We start from the raw sequence: 19,494 nt of genomic DNA, 5'->3' as shown, positions 1-19,494 counted from the left end.
TATTTTATGTTCAATTGTGTAGAAATATCTCAATTCAATTATTTGAGTGTATGAATCAATTGATATAAGATAATATATTTTAATTTAATTAGAAATATCGAGTTTAAATTTTGAGCTAACAAGTGTTAAATATTCAATTAATATTAGTTTTCTCTAAAATAATAAAATTCCAATTTCCATTTTTTGTTTTGTTTATTTAGCATAATGAAGTGATGGCAGTGTTTTTTGAAAATGTTGAAGAAATCAAGTTTTACGACATTTTGGCTGGTCTAGTTCCATTTAATTAACAAATTAACTAAAAATCAACACCTCGCCAACCGGGTTATGAAACATATTGAACGGATTAAGTCGACTAAGCATTGAATTAGGAGTTTCTAGATATCTGATATTCAATTTTCTTTTCCTATCTTTGAATTTCCCCTTCTCATGCATGTATAGTGCAAAAACACCTAAAACACTTGGTATAGACATAGTGGTTGGTTGGAATGGATTATCATCTTGCAATGCTTCCAATAAGGTAAGGACATTTTATACACCCTTGAAAACAAACATGTCTGAAACGATTAACCAAATTGTACAAATAAGGAGAATGTCTTGTTGTCGTTTTATTCTTTCTCTATTGCTTTTGCAATTTCCTACAAGTACTCAGGTCTCTATCGGGTTCCTGCACATTTGAACAAGGAAAATCATTAGTCAAGACTCATGAACACAATATGTGGCCAACAATTTATGAAAACCGCAAGTGTTTCTAGGACCATGTTTATCATCGTGAGGAAGGGATTGTGATTAAGATAGTGGGAGAAAAAGACTTAACACTCCGATACGTGTATGAAGAGGTTGGTATCATCATTATTATTTAGTAGTTTTTAACGTCTGGCTAAGTATGGAGAAAGGACCAATCTGTAGTGGTAGAGTGGCATTGAAGGAATACATGCATGCATAGAAATCAGTGTTTATTGTAGGAGAAAATGTGAAAACAATTTGAACTATTCAACTGTTTACTCATTATTAGCCTTTGAAAAGGTTATGCAGGGTAATTGCCAAAAATAGATAGAGTATTGTATAAGTGAAACTAATAAAAGGGAGAAGTAGGAAGGGATAAAACAAAGAAACATATTACACCAACACCCTATTTTTTAGATCAGGGAAAAGGAAGAAAGAAAGAACTTCCGCGTTTTCTTCAAAACATATATACCAATAATAAATTATGGAATAGAAAATAGAGAGAAATAAAAAAAATGAAATGAAAGAAAAATTATGTCTATAATAATCCTTAAAAAGTATTTATCACTTTATATTCAGATGTCATAATATTAAAAAAAATAAGAAAAATACATTTTTCACTTTCTTACTTTGCCGTTGAAAAAGAAAAGAAAAATATAACTAAATCAACATATTAAATGGGAGCAAATTTCAGGATCAACCATTGAGGTCCATGTTAGAGTAAAAGGAGAACTCTCAAAAACAGTTCTATAAACTCTTAGCTACCAACAAATTGTAATTTCGCAAAATCTCTTGTACGGAAAAGAAATAAATCGAATAATATGTGAAGCAAAAATAGCAATACAAATACCATGTTGAATTGCAGTCCATGTCCAAACACAATAGGAGGACAAATTCAAAGTACTAAACATTAGCAAAAGAGATATCAGTTTTTACTACCTATTTTTCAACTTATTGTAGTTCAAACTTCAGAGACCGGATATAATAACAAAAGTCCAAAACATTAAAACAAAGTCTACACTATTTTGATGCTTACAAAGTCTACACCATAAGCAGGAAAATGCGTACAAACACTCACGTTTTAATAATGTGAATTAAAATTTTAAAATGCAAAAGTCACACTATTTAAGCCCACGGTTATGAGCCCAAAAATATGAAAGGCATCAAGATATGTTTGCCTATAGCCAATTAAAAGGCAATAAAAGACTTAACTGTTTCAAGTAAAAAATGATACAAATTAAATATGAAAATGAAACTACGTACTTGTGCATCTAACACTAATGCGCTTAGAACAGACTCTCTGTATTAGATGACCAGTTCAATAAAGGCACATTACCTACCTATTTCAGATTCATAATCAAGAGTAATTTCATCAAAAGAAAAACTCGAGAAAAATATGAATGCACACATACATGCATGAAACAGAAAACAAACGTACGCATCTTGTCAGAAAATTTAAAGGGAGGAAGTGAAAATAAGATAAGCAAATAACATTTGCCAACATTGCAAATGAAAATACAAAGGGAGCATCTAAAAAAGTTCATTTGAACTTACGAAAGTGACATGCCCTTCTTTAAGTTCTTTATAGCTTATAAGTTTTTCTATTATAAGAGTTTATTGAGTAAGTGTTTAATCAAGTTATTTACCTAAATGCACCCAAAAGTTAAAAATTCTAATTACAATAACCTATTGATCATCTTTTCTAAAATGTTATATCAATATTCATGCACAACTTATTTTAACATCTTGAAAAGTGAAACCAATAAAAATGGCAAAAGATTGAGGTAATACTTCACCAAGATAGTTGAAGGAAAGGAAAATGAGAGTAGAAGAATGCTCATGTAATTGAACAAGAGTTTTATAGCTAATTTGGGAATTTTTAATAACACAATAGTAGATGCATTCTAAATAAGTAGCCAGAAAATGACCAAGAAGAAAGATAAACTGATAAATGATCAATAAGTAGCTTGATTTTGCAAAGAGGGAAAAAAAGTTGACATTCATTTTGATTATCAGCATGTGCTTTTATCTCCACGAACTAAGCAGATAAAATGAAAACTCGAGGATCAAAGCTCTCATCAATGCTGAAGCCAACTTGAATTATTAATCTTAATAATACTTTAATGCCTGCAAGTTAAATTTGGAAAAACCAATAAAAATTAGTTAGAAAGAAAAATGAAAAACCATTTGTTACGTCCATTTTGCAATTTATCACTTGCTTGTCCCCTCTATCTTTCTCGCTCAAATGAATATCATACACTCACGCACACACACAACTTAAGAAATATTGTCTCAACTTATCGTTGCTCTGGCTTCTGTATACACAAACAGTAACGAATGCTACAAATATAAAAAAAATGGGGTGTTCACAATATGTAAATTTGTCAATTACGAATTAGTTCTGCATATTGAGAATGAAGTACAAAGGCAATGCATGGAGAGAGAGAGAGAGAGAGAGAGAGAGAGAGAGAGAGAAAAGCTGCATACAAAAACTTATAAATAGTGCATGCTAGGGAAATCGATTTCTGGTATTCAGCCTTTTTTTCTATGCATAGTTGCATACTAATAAAAATCTTTCACTAGGATATAAATAAAATCTGAGTACAAATAACAGGAGATTTACTTACTAGAAAGATAAAAAAGACAATAATGAATGCTCGGGAAAAGAAAAAGGACATAGGAGTAGTCGAGTAGGACAGAGGAATGTGAGCTGCTTTCAAGGTTTAAAATTGACGGGAAAACATTTTCATTGATTTAGAAAACAAAGTAATTGCAGGCAATAAAATGGGAGTAAAAAACTAGTTTTATAAAATGGGGAAAATGTTTTTAAGACATGTTAGTAATAAAACTTAAAGAAAGAGTTTAAGGCAGTCAAATCTTGAATGACAATCTAATTTATGAAAATAATATAAGTTCTGTTGGTTGTAATAAAAAATATATATAAGTTCTGTTGGAGCAACTCATTATCGTGTGTGCAGGGGGACGACAAATCCACTAATTTGCACTGAAATTGATCAACTTTGTCCAATTTTGTGCACATTGTAAGCTACAATTCCCAGCAATGTCAGATTTTCAGCTTTTAAAATATTTGAATACCACACAGTAATCATAAATTTGGTATCTGCAATTTTAAGATCTTGAAAATTGAAATTGAAATTGATACTTGGTGCAATTTTATTCCTTCTTGTTGTTGTAATATCTGCAACTGAAATACTTGCCACTTATAATCCTTGATCTAATTGAATCTCCTAACACTAAATTATTATTAAAGCTCAATCTTCAGTTGCTTAATATTCATTGAAATAACCACTAACAACTAGGGAATCAAAATTTCACCAAATAAATGAGTTAAGGATCCATATAGTATCAAATTGCCCCTTAATTAGACTAATCTCCACCACTACTTCTCATCAAAATCAATATGTCATTAGAGCCAAGCTAGAATTGCATATAAGAATATATTCCTGGCATAATTAAAATAATTATTGTTGGACGTATTAACTTTGCTTCTATATCTTGCTTCAAGTTTGATTAGATTAGTAAATAACAAGTGAAGTTGGATGACAATTGTATGGATAAGGACAAGTAATTAGTATAATTCATTGTCCACCAATTATATGAATATGGAGTAAAGCAATTAGTGTAATTCATTGTCAACCACTAAACCAGATTCATAATTCTAATCTGTAAACAATATGCACCTTCAATTTTTTATGTTTTGCATGTTGCAGGGTTGCATTGGAAAAAAAGAGTATCTAATGCATATTATGTCATTGATTGAGCAAGCAGCCGTCTATCCATGATTGCCATAAAATCTTGTAGGTGATTGCTGACAATGCAAATTATTTATTTCACAGTGGATTAGTTAGACTTAGATTGCTGCAACTTTTTGAAGACAATATTTCACGTTATGAAATATGAAGGACTAGAGACTTTTCTTTTGTCTTTTTCTTCTTCTATTAATAGTGACTCAAAAATGTTCCTTGACTTGGATATTGTTCTTCACATCAGTAGATACAGATTTGACTGGTATGAAATCAAAAGAGACATTCAGGGCAACATAGAAAGCAGATTATTGTGAAATGGATTATTTTGAAACATATAGTCCGATGGTAAAACCAGAATACGGCATAAGTGTTATGTATGATATTTGATTCAATGTCCTGACATGTCGAACACAAAACACTTACTTTATCTTCTGCGATTTTATAAATTGTACCCTTCTGTGTACAGCTTATATATACTCACAATTCTGAAACCCGAGCATAATCACCAAAGGTTTGTATTTAGATTAAGGGTAAAATGTATTTTAATTATAGTTACAAAATTGATATTAGAATTTACATTTTAAAAATAATAGTTCTGGTCTTCATATTTTTGCGAAATACAATGGTTTCATTATTGACCTACTATTTCTTTTTAACTTAATCAGGATGAAATTCATTACATTTCAGAGAGTATAAGTATCATAATCACTATTTTTAAAACTAATTTCAGAGAGTACAGGATGACACATTGAAGTCCAACTTTTAGAAAAGATCTAAAATACATAAAAAGAAACATTCAAGTCCAACTTTTTCACTTAGTCACTGTTGCTTCCACAAACAACCATACACCTAGGTAAGCATCTTCCTAAAAAATCAGCGTCGAAATTGGGCTTAGCTACCAATGATAATCTGCCCTACATTGAGGCCTTTAGCCCAAATTTTTTGTTTACACAAAAAAAAGCCCTTTGCATTTTATAAGCTTGGAGGCTTTTAGCCTTGTGACTATGAGAAAGTAAACAGATAATATTATTTCAAAAAAAAAAAAAAAAGATATAGTATCAAATAGCTTTATCTCGTTATCTTATAACCTTGTGAGAAAGTAAACAGATATAATATTAAATAGGTTTATCTCGTTATCTTATATTTTTTTTTCACTTGTAACTAATTTGTAACTTTTTTTTAATTTTTATTCTCAATATTTTAACAACTTTTTATTCACCATTTCCTTTATTAAATTATTTATTTTTTAATTTTGGTAATTATATTTTATTTAATTTTTTAGCAAAAATTATCTTTAAATAAAAATGTTAAGAATTTAAAAGTAATTAAAAACATAAAATTATATTTCTTAAAATATTTTTTCTATGAAATTTAAAGTATATATATATATATATATATATATATATATATATATATATATATATATATATATATATATATATATATATATATATATATATAAAGAGCTTATAAAAATAAGTTATGAAATGTTCATAAATTATTTTTAACTTACTTCAATGTGTTCTCTATAATAGTTTATGAAACTAACATACTACAACATATATGAATTGAAGAAAAAATTATTTTATTCTCTTCTTGATTATAGACCCAACTTATCCATAAAATGATTAGATTACAAGCATGTATTAGATAAATACTTATTAAGTTGTTTAGTAAAGTGCACCCTTAAATTTATTAAATACTTATAAATAATAAAAAAAATAACAAAATTTAAATTTTACTTAAAAATAAATTTTCTCAATTTCAATTAACTTTTCAACATTCAAGTAATTTATAATTTATTATGGTCAAATATAACCTTCTTTTGATTCAATTTCATTAGCCTAAAATCACATCCTCTCCCCTTTCATATTATTTGTTATTTTTGAAATGTTTTTCTATCTTGAATTATTTATCATCTTAGACTATCGCTAAAATTCTTTTTCTTTGATTTCATCATTCTAAAATTTGAAATCACTATTTTTTATCCTTGTAAAATAAACAATTTTTAATTTGTACTCTACCAAGAAAATTTTTGTTTTTCGACCCTCCACAATATGAAATTATTATTTTTAAGCCCTAAAACTTATTTTAAGATAAATAAATAACATTTATTTTAGAATTTAAGTTTTATTTTAGAATCATGTGTTGGCATAACTTCACATACACATTATTGAGTATCACCTAAGATGATCATATGACTTTTTATTATATATATAATTAATTAGTAGATATCATATGACAATAAAGACCAAAATTATTGCTTTTATATTTTAGAGGGTTAAAAAATTAAAGATTTTTTTATCAAGACTAAAATCAAAATTATTCATTTTAATGAGTAAATTTCAATTGACAACCAATGTTAAATCTATGAGAGAAAAGTTATATTCAATTTCTATAACACATATATATTCTTGAGAACGGTTGAAAAGTTTTAATTGTAACTAAATTCAGATTCTAATTATGATGGTTAAAATGTAAAAAAGTATTCAATTTAAGTATTAATTATTTTTTCCTAATGATATATATTTTCAATAAATAAAAACACTAATAGATGTATAGCGGCAACTATATTGTATAACTAATAATTTGAGGAATAAAAATATTTTAGGCGGATAAATTATTTTATCAAAAGAATTAGTACAAACAATTAAATTTATTTTAACATACAGACTACATTAAACCACAAATAAAATGAAACAAATATTCTGATTCTTTCAAATAAACAAATAAGTGTTGAAATTTGAGTACAATAGTACTCAAATCCATCACAAAAGCTGAAACAGCCAGTTGAGTACGATTAGTCAAATAAACTTATAATTAATTATGAAACATGTTATGTCCGATCGTAACAAAGTTAATAGTTAATACTACCACTATCAGATACTCAGATGGTAGTTTGCTATAGGCTCAAACTTTATGATAACCTACTTGACTCATTTAAGACATGGCTTTGACTTGATTAGACACATTTTGATGCCTGCCTATTGGTGTGCCGTGCATGAGACAGGTAACAACGGTGGCATAAACTATTATTATGTTGAACAAAATAATAGAGAGCAAAGCAAACACAGGGTGAAAAAAAGGTTAATGTGGGGGGTCTGAGGTGAGGTGTTGAATAATGAGACTGTGACTTGGGGTGCAGCAGCACTACAGAATGTGTGATGGAACACAGGAGGTAAAGTCACAGTAGTCAATTCAGTCAAGGACAGTGATTAATTGGTGGTGAAAGGGTTAATTCTGTATTCTCTACCTTCTATGCTTTTATGAAGTTAACCTATCTTTTTATTTTCCTCCTTTTTTTTAATCAAACAGAAAAAAAATATTTCATAAGTTATATTTTTTTCTTTTCTTACTTTCTCTCCTATCAAACTAACCATTAAGGTATGAAAAGAAAGTAGGATCTGCTCGTACATATCGATAATTTCCCTCTTTGAATACTTACACAAGTGAAAAGAGAGATGAATCTTCTCAGCTTGTTTCTTTTACACATTCGAAATTTCTCATTCTTGACAAATTTTGACAAGTGTTTAAATCTTGAGAATTTCTTAAAATGATATAACTATTTTCTGTTGGTGTGGGCTTGCACACGTTGAAAACATAACCATCCCTTTATATAAATGGCACTACTTTGGAATTTCTCTCTTTGGAAATACCACAATGGAAATAATTTTGCTCATCCCTTTACAAATCTGTAAGTATTAAGTCATGCACCAATGATTTTTACTTACACATTTGATATACAAGTGACTACAATCCGCCAAAGATAAAATTCTTTTGAACACCTACAAAGAAATTATTACATAATTTCTGGACCACTATACAGTCACATACAACCTCTACCACGATATATAATCAAGTTTTATTAACTTTTCGTAGCTAACCAATTGAAAAACTTAGTTATTCGTCAATGCAGATTAACGGAAATCATAACCATGTGATATAGTTCAGAGTTACTATGTAATATTTCTCTCCCTAGTGTGCAAAACTTATCAACCATGTTCATTATCAATAATGATTTTAAAAGAGAAACCCACTGGATCCTGGAAACAACGGAATAAATATTTATAGATTAAAAAGGTTAATCATTCATGAAAGGATACAACATACAAGGGTGGACACTAAAACCATATGTTATCTGTGTTGCCCTTCGAAGCAAATTATTGGTCAGATATTACTGTTAGTTTATATTTTAGATTGTAATTAATTTAAAATATATGAGATATTTGCTTTTAGTAAGAAAATATTAAGAAACTCATAAGAAGTCAAATTAAAAAGTGAAGAATATATTTTTTTGGTCCTTTAAATTCTTATATAAGAGGCAAAATGTATCTTATTTAAGAGGCAAGCATATTTGAGACCTGAAAAGTAAATGTACATACAAATCTCTTCTAATAAAAGTTGGATCAGAGACTCGTCAGTCTAAAAAGAACTAATTCTTTCCTCAACCCATTGATAAAGGTCAAGATTCAAGAACATTATAAAAAAAATGTTTTAGAGATACAAAAGATGTGGTTTAATCAGGTTTTGCAATACAATACAATGTATTCTAGCTACCTGCTGTAAGTAGAATGCGATGATGTATGATTTGTTGTTTTTTGTTTTCTAACACCTGAAGGTATCTTTGTATAAAACTACATATAACGATTTAATTCGTGTTTTCGACTATCATTTAAGGATGAAGTTGCTGAAAAACTGTTCCTCGACTAAAGCTCTAACACGGTTGAGGTTTTGCTGCACAAATACCACGATAAAGAATATTTTGGAAAAGAATTGTCAAGTCTAGGTAGCTAGGCTATATATATATGTGTAATTGTAATTAATATATATGCTTTATTTCTTACCTTACTAATTATATTTTTAGAACTGGACTAGAATAATTGGCCGATCAAACTAGTTGAACGGGAAACTAGTCACCAAAGTTTCTTTAACCTTAAAATTAAGTTGGCCTGGACTTGTAAAGAATAGTTAATAAAAACTAGGTAAACGAATCTAAAATCGAGTAAATTGTCTTAGAATCGATCGCTTGGTAAGAAAAAATATATTAAAATATTTAATATTATGATGAGTTATGTAATTGTAATTTTATATTATGATGTTAGATATTATATTAATACCATTAAAAATGTGAATCAACTAATGTAAAAAACTTAATTAGTAGTTTAAAGTTTGAGTCCAAAGTATGCAACAACATTCAATATTTGAACCAAAAAAAATTATTATTTATAATAGTCTTGTTTAACTTGAATAAAATTATCTTTATTATCAAAATGTTTCACCAAGAAAGAAAAAAATTATTCTAACGCTTTATAGCAAAATGTTGTTCATTAAATGTGTCAAAGTTAAACCAAGTCACAACAACTAAATTCCCACCAAACAACAGGTGCAATGAACATGAAAATGAAAATACAAATGGGAGAAGAACATAACTTGAGCGCATCCTCTCTCAAAGGAGGGAATGTGAAGCACGGGTACTGGATTACATCTACCTAATTAGCCCCAATCATAAATTACTAAACCCTAATTTCAGCATTTGTTTTTTTTACTGCAATTTCAGCATTTGTTAGGGCAATATAAACATGAGCTTTGCATTATCGGTTAAAATTAATATAAATAATTTCATATTTGTTAGCTAGCAAATATATATAAAGAAATAAGTTATCGAGAATTCTCTAAAATTAATTTCATTAAGGAAACAATTTTAACTGGATCGAAGAAAACGTAAAAGGAATTAGGAGTGGGTGAAACTTGTTACAAAAGTGGATTCATCCACTCACAAAATCACAATCTAAATCCAAAAGGACTTTGCTTTTAATTCCATTGTTTCTGATTTTCTTGTTTTCAAATGATTTTGAGAACCACATTATTAAGATCGAGTCCACAATTTTCTTTTTTCTAATATTTCTTTATGATTTAGTTATATTGAGGAAGAAGAGCAAAACAATGACACAGAAGAGTTTTTTTTTCTTCCAAATAAATACTTTCTTAATTATTATTCAAAACAGAATCACGTGTCTTTTTATCAAAAAAAAAACTTGAGGCCTAATAATGTTATTAACAATAACTTAATAACTTTCCATCTGAACCGCTCCTTGATACCCTACAACATCCGACGGTGCATAGGAGGTCTTGCACAGTGCAAGACTTGGTCAGGTCTTGCACCCTAGAGAACATCTTCTTTTTTCATTGTTTTCCTCTTTCTCATTGTTAAACTTAACTTATAGTCCCACTATTTGAGACGTGAAATGAAAAAAGTGTGTAATTAGACCTGCATCATAATATCACGATCCAAATAATTTATGATATGTACTTAATTAGTTATTATTCATAAATTTTAAAGTTTATACTTTTTTTATAAATATCAAAACACAATATTTTGTAAAATTGTTTAGGATAATTTATAAATTATTTGATAGACAATATATAAAAATAATTTAAATTCACTATGGTAATAATTTTATTATAATATTTTGATTGAATTACCCCTGACACCATTGCCACTCTGGTCATTACCCATGTAAGGCAGCTTTGCTTTTAAGCTTTGTACGTTTGTTTTTGTTCGCAGACTGTTAGAATTTTAGAATAGAGTCTCTCTCTCCCAAAGACACAAAAAAATTGACTTGGGGCGCCAGAAACCCCTTTCAAAAAGTTTGCCTAACCCTTTTCTTCCTTCACAACCACTCCTCTCTCTCTCTCTTCATCACCACTTTGCACTTTTTCATTCTTTTTTCCTTTTTTTTACGTCAATAATTACAAAAAAACACGAACCCTACAAGGCACGTGAACAACAAAACAAGGCATGTGGATGAGAATGAATGTATTCCGAGGTGGGTTTTTTTTTTTTTTTTTGAAACCGATCATAAAAAAGCAACCAAATATTTGCGGACAATGGAAAACGATATTTTAAAAAAAAATTGGGAAGGGGTAAAGTAAAGTAAAAGTAAAAATAAATTAAAATGTGTTGTTCCAAATGCCAATAAATAAGAGTACACCATAACAATGACACGGTTTGGTCATATTTAATTGGGCATGCAATAGAAAGTTAATTAATGGATTAAATAAGTACTAGCATAACAATGGCATGGTTTGGTCATATTTAATTGTGCATGCATTATAAAAAAATGAAATATAAAAAAAAAAAAGGTGGACAGGCTGGGTTGGAGATGCAGGGGATTTGACATTTACGTGTTGTTTCTTTCCCACTTTCGCTTTCAATGTGTGAATCTGAATCTGATACACAACACAATATTCAAGGCTGTAAAAAGCGTTGAAATCTGGAGCCAGTATCGTCCTCTCCGTTTGTCACTCTGATGTGTACTATACCATAGAAAATATATACTATAGAGTGAGAAAATTAAAAACAACAAAAGGGTCATTGTGTTTCTGCAGCACATCTTACGGGCACCCTCTCCCCGTTATGGATAAAACGTGGGAATGGGTTAATTCTAATGCAACCAAACAAGCAAATTCCTATTCCTACAGTACATTATCGTATCTTTTAACTATAGTTCAATTGGACCATGGATTCTCAGCTTTATTTATTTATTAATTTGTTATGTCCTACAACACAACAATTTCTTTTTTTTACTTGTTACCGTGTGTTTGGATGTTTGACTTTGAACAGTGGACTTATGTTGTGATGCTAAAGTTCCTCTGGGGATATATTTGATGCTTTTTATTATATGGTGCTGTGTAAGTATTCAGTGGTGATTGTTTCGGTTATTCGGGTTAACCTTTTAGATAATAATTGATTGTTCAACTTTGCATTTTTCTTGTCGGTTCAAGTTGGGGCCTAGCAAGGTCGCCTAAGATAATAGTTAATTTTTCAATTTTATGATAATAATTTAACCGTTCATAATAATCAGAATACTTACTTAACGGTTGAGTTGGTGAATTTTCCTTTCGCAATTTTTGTTTTGTTTGCATACAGTGGAAATAATTTACTTTTCTCAAAAACTCTCCGTCTCTCTATATATGGAGATGGCTTTTAAGTACTTATAATAGAGGATGAGGTTTTTAAAGATTTGCTATATTTCAAAATATTATTGTTAAAGTTTAGTGAATTTTTACTTAAGTTGTTAATGTTTATATTTTGCCGATCATATCAAGTTAATGTATAGAGATGATTTTTTTCAATTTAAATAAATTTTCATAAATTTCTCTTAAATTTTAAAAGTCTTATATCTTTAAACTACTCATATTTAATATAATAAATTAATTATTATTAACAATAAAGGTGTGTACGTACCTTGTTATACTTTTTTTCTTTCTTAAAATACATTATTTCACCTTTCTTTGATAAAAATGACATTTTTTCCTTGTAGATTTTTATTTTATTTTAAAATATTGCTTAAGCTTAAAAATGCTCGTACCTTTTTTTAAAAAAAAAAATTGTTAGCATATACACATAAAGGGATAAAATTATTAATTATAACTATGTTATTTTTACTTTGGCTATAAAAAAACTGCTATTTGTAAAAATATGTTTCGAAGAAAAATTAAAGGTTTAAATAGCGTGTTTCTTACTTAAATTTAAATGTAATCATATACATATGATTGAGTTTAGTTACATTTTGAATGATTTTGTACTTTATATATTTCTTATTAAATTCAACATAGAAGTTGTAGATTATTTATGGTTCAAGTTAAAATTACATTGACTTAATAAAAATTAAGAATCCTTTTTTAGATGCAAAAATTAAGAATCTTTTTTCTGACATTTATACTACCAATAAGTGCATGCACGATGCTTTTGGTTTCTTGCTTGTTGTCTTGTTGGATGGTGGGGGTGGGTGAGTTGTGGGGGTACTACTATGCATTTTCCTAGCTTACTTTGTATAAAGTAGGTGCAATAGCTGATTTCACTAACTAATTTGGATTTAGGGTTACAGCAAAGACTCCATTGGATTCCGGTAACCTCGTTGTTATATATTGCTGAATTACAATTTAAATATTTTTGTTTTGTCCATATTAGCAACAGATAACTGTACCTAATTTGAATTTCAAAATTTCCAATTTTCTAAGTCTCTTATTAAAATAGTAACAATTTATGTTAACAAAAACATGTCATGAAATTAATTAATAGGACATACATAACTGTTTTTCTTATTGAAAAGAAAGAGTAAAACTTTGGTACCATATTATTTACAACAACTCATGTTATTTTCATGCTAATACGAATTTATATAATTTAATCAGAAAGTTAGGTTAACTAAAGCCTTTTCTATTGGCAAATAATTCGCTTGATTTGCATTGACTTTTGGTTAGAAGTTTGGCGGTTCCATAACTAAATTAAATGGCACATTTTCAATTATGACCAAGATCCTTGTCCATTAGCCTATCTAGCACGTGGTGTAATTGCAAATGAAGAATCCACATGAATAAGGGTAATTACTAATTAGCAAGAAACAATATTAAAATTTTAAGGAAGAATAAAAACAGAATTGAATGATAATCAGATGTATGGTATCGCCAACAGTAAAGGATATAGAAAATTTGACACTGAGAAGTTTCTAGTTCAACAATTAATTTTTATTTTCAAATGCATAGTCCCAACATCCGGGTACACGGTCCAAAAACAAATGTTGTAAGCTTTTTAAGAGATAGTAAATCTTGGAAGACCTCAAATTTCCAAAATTCAAGCGTGGAAATGAGAAAGTAAAGCAAAAGAAAACAGAAAGTGGAGCAGAGACACGTAAAATAGCCGACCAAGCTACAAAGATGTGATGAAGCAAACGTCGTCCTAGAACTTTATGAATCGCTTGACTAGGAAAAGGACATTAATTGTTTGTGTGTGTTGACTTTGCATGTGAATCATCAAACCAGAAACACCTAACTCCCTCACTTTATACATATTTTACTCTAATAAAAGCAAATCGATCGTCTTGATTTAATTTATCAAATTAATAATTGGAAGGATGACTTTACTTTACTCATCATCTTTATTTATATTAGTATTTTCTATTCACAAGTCATAAAAGAAAAATAATTAATTATTCAGCTAGTAGCTTGTTTCGATCTCTTGCTGTTAGTTTCATGCACTGAAAATGGTCTATTGATGAATTGGGAAGGATATATCAAATTTATTAGTTTATAAAAATATCAACCGTGCTTAGTAAAAAAAATTCCGTAATTGTTCATCATCATCATCATCATATATATATATATATATATATGTTATCAAAAGATAAAACAGAAAAATATATTTTCTCATGTACCAAAAAACAGCAGAAAAATACAGAAGAGATCAATTAATTTTACTAAAAAAAAAAAACCTTTTCTTTTACTTTCTTGTAAACTAAATAACTTACAAAATCATCATCTTTCTAAAAAAAATCGTTTTCTTACTCTGTCTTTCATTCTCTTTTCTGTAGTCCACGTCTCTAAATAACTTTTATTTCTCTCTTTTCCATACACAGTACTCAAACACGATTTCTCCATTTCTTAATTAACCATTTCATTGCTACTAAAAACACTCCAAATTGGTAGTATTATACAAATAATTTATAAAGCAATAGTAGAATTTAAATAAATAAAAAAAAAAGTTGATGAAATTAAGGAGCTGGTTGGCAAATGGCATGTGATGATGTAAATGCGATGCTATCGACTAGTCACTGCCTCTCTTCTGTTTATTTATCTCATCTCTCTCTATTTTACTATTGAGAATTACGTTACGTAGCAGTATTTCAGATTTGATTTGATTTATTTATTTTGGGTTAAAACGGCGTCATTTGACCTGAGCGTAGTGAACACGGAAAAGTCGGCGAGGAATTGGGAGAGGGGTAAAAAGCAAATGCAAATGAGAAAGAGTGGACCCCTCCAATTCCTTGCCTGCTTCAAAGTTACACGCCCTACGAGGACATCCCTACCCTTTCCTTTTTTTATTTTTTAACATTGGTATAAAATATGATAGCATTCATAAATAATTTTTTTTTAGTATGTTATCATAAACTTAGCTTTTAATTTTATATATAAAAACATATATTAAAATAAACCAATTTCTTAAATAAATTTTGAAGGATTAATCGTTATCATTTAACTAAGAAATACCTTGATCCAAAAAAATACCTATTATTCTTTAGTTTGTTTTTGCATTTTCACTTTTAACATAGTCTCTTTTCTCAATTACATATATTATTTACAAGATTTCATTCAATTTAGTTCTAGTCAGACTAACGTTATGTTATGTTTACAAACTTATGGAAAATGCTAGAGCGTACAAGAATAACTTTTTTTTAAGATAGTAGTTTTTATATAATTTTAATAAAAAAAATTATTTTTAATTCCTTAATCAGTTAGGAAAGTCTTAAACTTATTTATTGCTATTTGATTCAAAATATATGTCGTAATTTTACACAAACTACAAAATTTAATAAATAAATAAAAAATAAAAAATTTACAAAACTAACATTAATAGTATTGATATTACTATATTGAAAAATTAAAGTAATACTCTTTAGGAATATTAGTAGAAATCAACATGGGATGAAAAGTTAATAATTAATATAATATTTATGTTAGGACTTTTTTTAGTTACAATACTTATTTTAAAACAAAAAAATAGTTTATTACCATTTTTTCTGAAAAAAATAAAATAATAAACACGTCAACAACAATAGCTGCTAGGCTGCTACTAATAATAAATAGGCTTTCCTATTATCGAGCATCTCATACCTCAACCACTCCTCTGACTCACTTGTTAGTCCTCTTTTTAACTTTTGATTCCTTTTTTCTCTTAATAATTTAAACCATCATTATGTCTATCTTACTGACTAGAAATTATTGCATACGCCCCTATTGATTGCTCGCAATTCTTGCTTACTTTCACTTTTTTTATATTAAAAAAAAAGACGTAACAAGAAAAAATATTTTAAATGACTTTTTAAAGATAATTGATATTTTAAGAACATTAATTAAAATAATAATAATAGTGTAATATTTAATATTACTATCTCCATTTTTCTCAATTATTAACCGTTGATTGACCTAATTAAGAAACACAATTTTATAACATTATCCGTCTAAAATAGTTTTCATCATGTTTCATTTATGCTTTTAAATATGGATATTGCTGATCATTATTCTAGACATTAATTGTATAAATTATAAGAAAATATAAAAATAATTATAAGCAATATAATTTTTCGTTTCTTAATAAAAATATTTTTATCATAAGTTCCTTAACTAATACTCTTAAGATAATAATTAATATTTTCATTTTAATATATGCGTTTATGTCTTGCAGACCATAATAATTATTATGTTTTTGGTTATATATTTTTAGTCTCTAATACTAAATCCAGAAAAATTAGTCAGCCCCTTTATTATTAAGATAGTCAAAACAAAATATAATAATACAAGTATTGACAATGTTATTTTTCAATCAAGATTCACGTTTAATCTTGATAATTGTTGCCAATATTAATATTAATATATAAGATAAAATATTAATTTTGATTAAAAACAACTATAATATTTATAATATTTCATTTGAATACTGTCCATTTTAAAATAAAGTTGCTAAAGTGTTTGTATAAATCCGCGTCCTATTTTTGTCGTTTAGAACAATAGTTTTGTTCTTGTTTGTCTATACTCTTAAATGTTAATAATAATAATAATAGTTTTAGTCATATTCTTTCTTCATTTATTTTTAGATATTTGTAGATATATTGTACTTTATCTATACTCTTAAATGTTTGTTTGACTGCATACTCTTAAATGTTGAAGACGACGAGACAATATTAATAATAATAATAATAATTTTTAGTCATATTCTTTCTTCATTTATTTTTAAAATATTTTTAGATTTATTTTAAATGAGAGAGAAATAATAATTATTAAAAATTTATTGCAGAAAATTAAGAATAATTGAATATAAAATTTTGAATTGCATTTTGAATATGTATTTAACCTTAAAACATATATATAACATGATTAAAAATATTTGTAGAAAACCCAGATTCTATTTAGAATTCAAATTTGAATATAAATAATTTGACACTATATGTAATATTATAAATAATCATCCCTGTCCACTATTTTTTAAGAAAATCATATATACCTTTATTATAAAAAATCAACAAAATACAAATTACTTTAAATATATTTTTTAGTGTAATTATTACAAAAAATATTAATTCTACTGTATATTGAAATTTATGATTAGACATTAATATAAATAATTATACCATCAATACGTTTTAATTACATGTGTATCTCTAACATATTTCAGAGTAAAAAGAAAGAGTTTTAATTTATGGTGTCACTTTAAGGTTCAAGAAAACATCTTTGTACATTTATGTAAATACAATAACCGTTGATTGAACTAATAAATAGAATTTATATCTTCTCACTAATAGAAAATAGTCAATGCATGTTCCTTAATTTGCTAACTGAATTTGCACCATTCTTTTATTCTTTTTCTCTTTATCTGAATTAGTAGTACTGTTGAATAATGTAAAGCTAGGATCTACGCGAGGTGAGGCTGCACAGAGATCCCCCTTTGGATGACACCATCACGCTCATTTTCACTAAATCAAATGGTCGCTCTCGGTTTTCTGGAAGTCCTAGTAATAGGTACAGTCAATGCATGTACGAGGACATAACACATCATCTGCCAAATCGAACGGTGGATTTCAATGAGTTCAGCAACTTTCACTGTTCATTCACACACAACACAACAACTCACCTTAATATTTGTCTCAGAATTCAAATTCTAACTATACTGTCACATTAAATATTTAATAAAAATATATTCTTTACTTATATATACTAGTAACTCGTTAAGCAAGGTTGTTTCTTTAGTCAAGTTAATTTCTTAAATAAACCTGTATATCCTTAGAAATTTTTCCTCTGTTGTTTTTATTCCCAATCATAACAAAAATCTCTAACGCAAGAGAAGTCCATTTCATAAATAAATTTCAGGCTTGCTGCTGCATCTTGAAAAATTATTCTTTAATTCTCAACACCTTCACATAAGTAGTGGTAATTCATCCAAATTCTTTAATCAAATAATTTAGAGTTTCAATAAAATGTGTTAGAAAATAAATACTTATACGGTGTATATTTACAGTGTTTAATAAAAATTAATTATCACTTTGATTGAATTATTTTGTACTAATATCATTATAAATATATATATAATTGTGAACTAGGAGATACGTTGAGTTAAAAGAAGAAGAAAAAAAAGTCTTTAATTAGAAAGAGAAATTAAAAAGGGGTGCATGGGGTCGTGGTCATTTCTGGAAGTGAGAACCGAGCTGGTAGGGTCTAGCCTGCACCAATCCTTTGTCTTTTTTGACGTTGGCTTTCCTCTCCTCCTTTATTTTTACTCTTGTTATAACCCCCCCCTTCCCCTTCTCTTCTTTCTCATTCACCCATTCATCATCACAACCACAACACTATCTTCTCTTCCTTTCTCTCTCTCTCTGTCTCTCTCAGACCCCCCTTGAAGATAGCCAAGACTCGTGGGGGAGGGATAGAGAGTAGTAGTGAGTGAGTGAGCCATGAAAATTAACAAATTAAAACCTCTCTCTCTCTCTCTCTCTCTCTCTCTCTCTCTCTCTCTACCTCTTTCTGAGCGGTTCAACAAGAAAGAAGGGCCATTTGAGAAGGAAGCTTTGTGTTTTGAGGGGAATGTTGTCTGGCTCGAGGACCCTTCTTCTTCTTGATCTTGTGTAGACTGCTATACCTGTGGTCAAGGAATGCTTAGTGTTTTCGGACCAGGCTTCATTCCCCCCAATTATATGCTTCCAAATTCTTTTCAACCGAAAACCCCTATCTTCCGATCGAGATTCATCCGACCAGAAACTGACTTCGCTCAACAGATGTTTTTTCATATGTATAAACCTGGGATCCAACCATGGTAACAAAGTATCATACTATCTTGTAGCATCTGCTAATGGAGTGCTTTATAGGTTTGTTTGCTCTCTCCCCCCACCCCCCTCTATGGTTTTTTTTTTTTATTGGATTTATGGGATTTAGTAATATGGCCCTCCGTCGGCAA

General features: G+C 28.5%; 1 non-coding gene across 1 annotated transcript; it reads left to right on the top strand.

Annotated features, from left to right (window-relative positions):
* The first annotated feature begins 19,105 nt into the window (after positions 1–19,105).
* Positions 19,106–19,235, top strand: MIR166C (microRNA MIR166c). Its single transcript, NR_048776.1, has one exon. It is a non-coding gene; the product is annotated as a microRNA MIR166c (primary transcript).
* The last annotated feature ends 259 nt before the right edge of the window (positions 19,236–19,494 follow it).

This window comes from Glycine max, chromosome 7, assembly GCF_000004515.6.
Source record: "Glycine max cultivar Williams 82 chromosome 7, Glycine_max_v4.0, whole genome shotgun sequence".
NCBI classification, from domain to species: Eukaryota; Viridiplantae; Streptophyta; class Magnoliopsida; order Fabales; family Fabaceae; genus Glycine; species Glycine max.
Note: the sequence above shows the minus strand (reverse complement) of the source record. Positions and strands in the feature narration are given on the sequence as shown.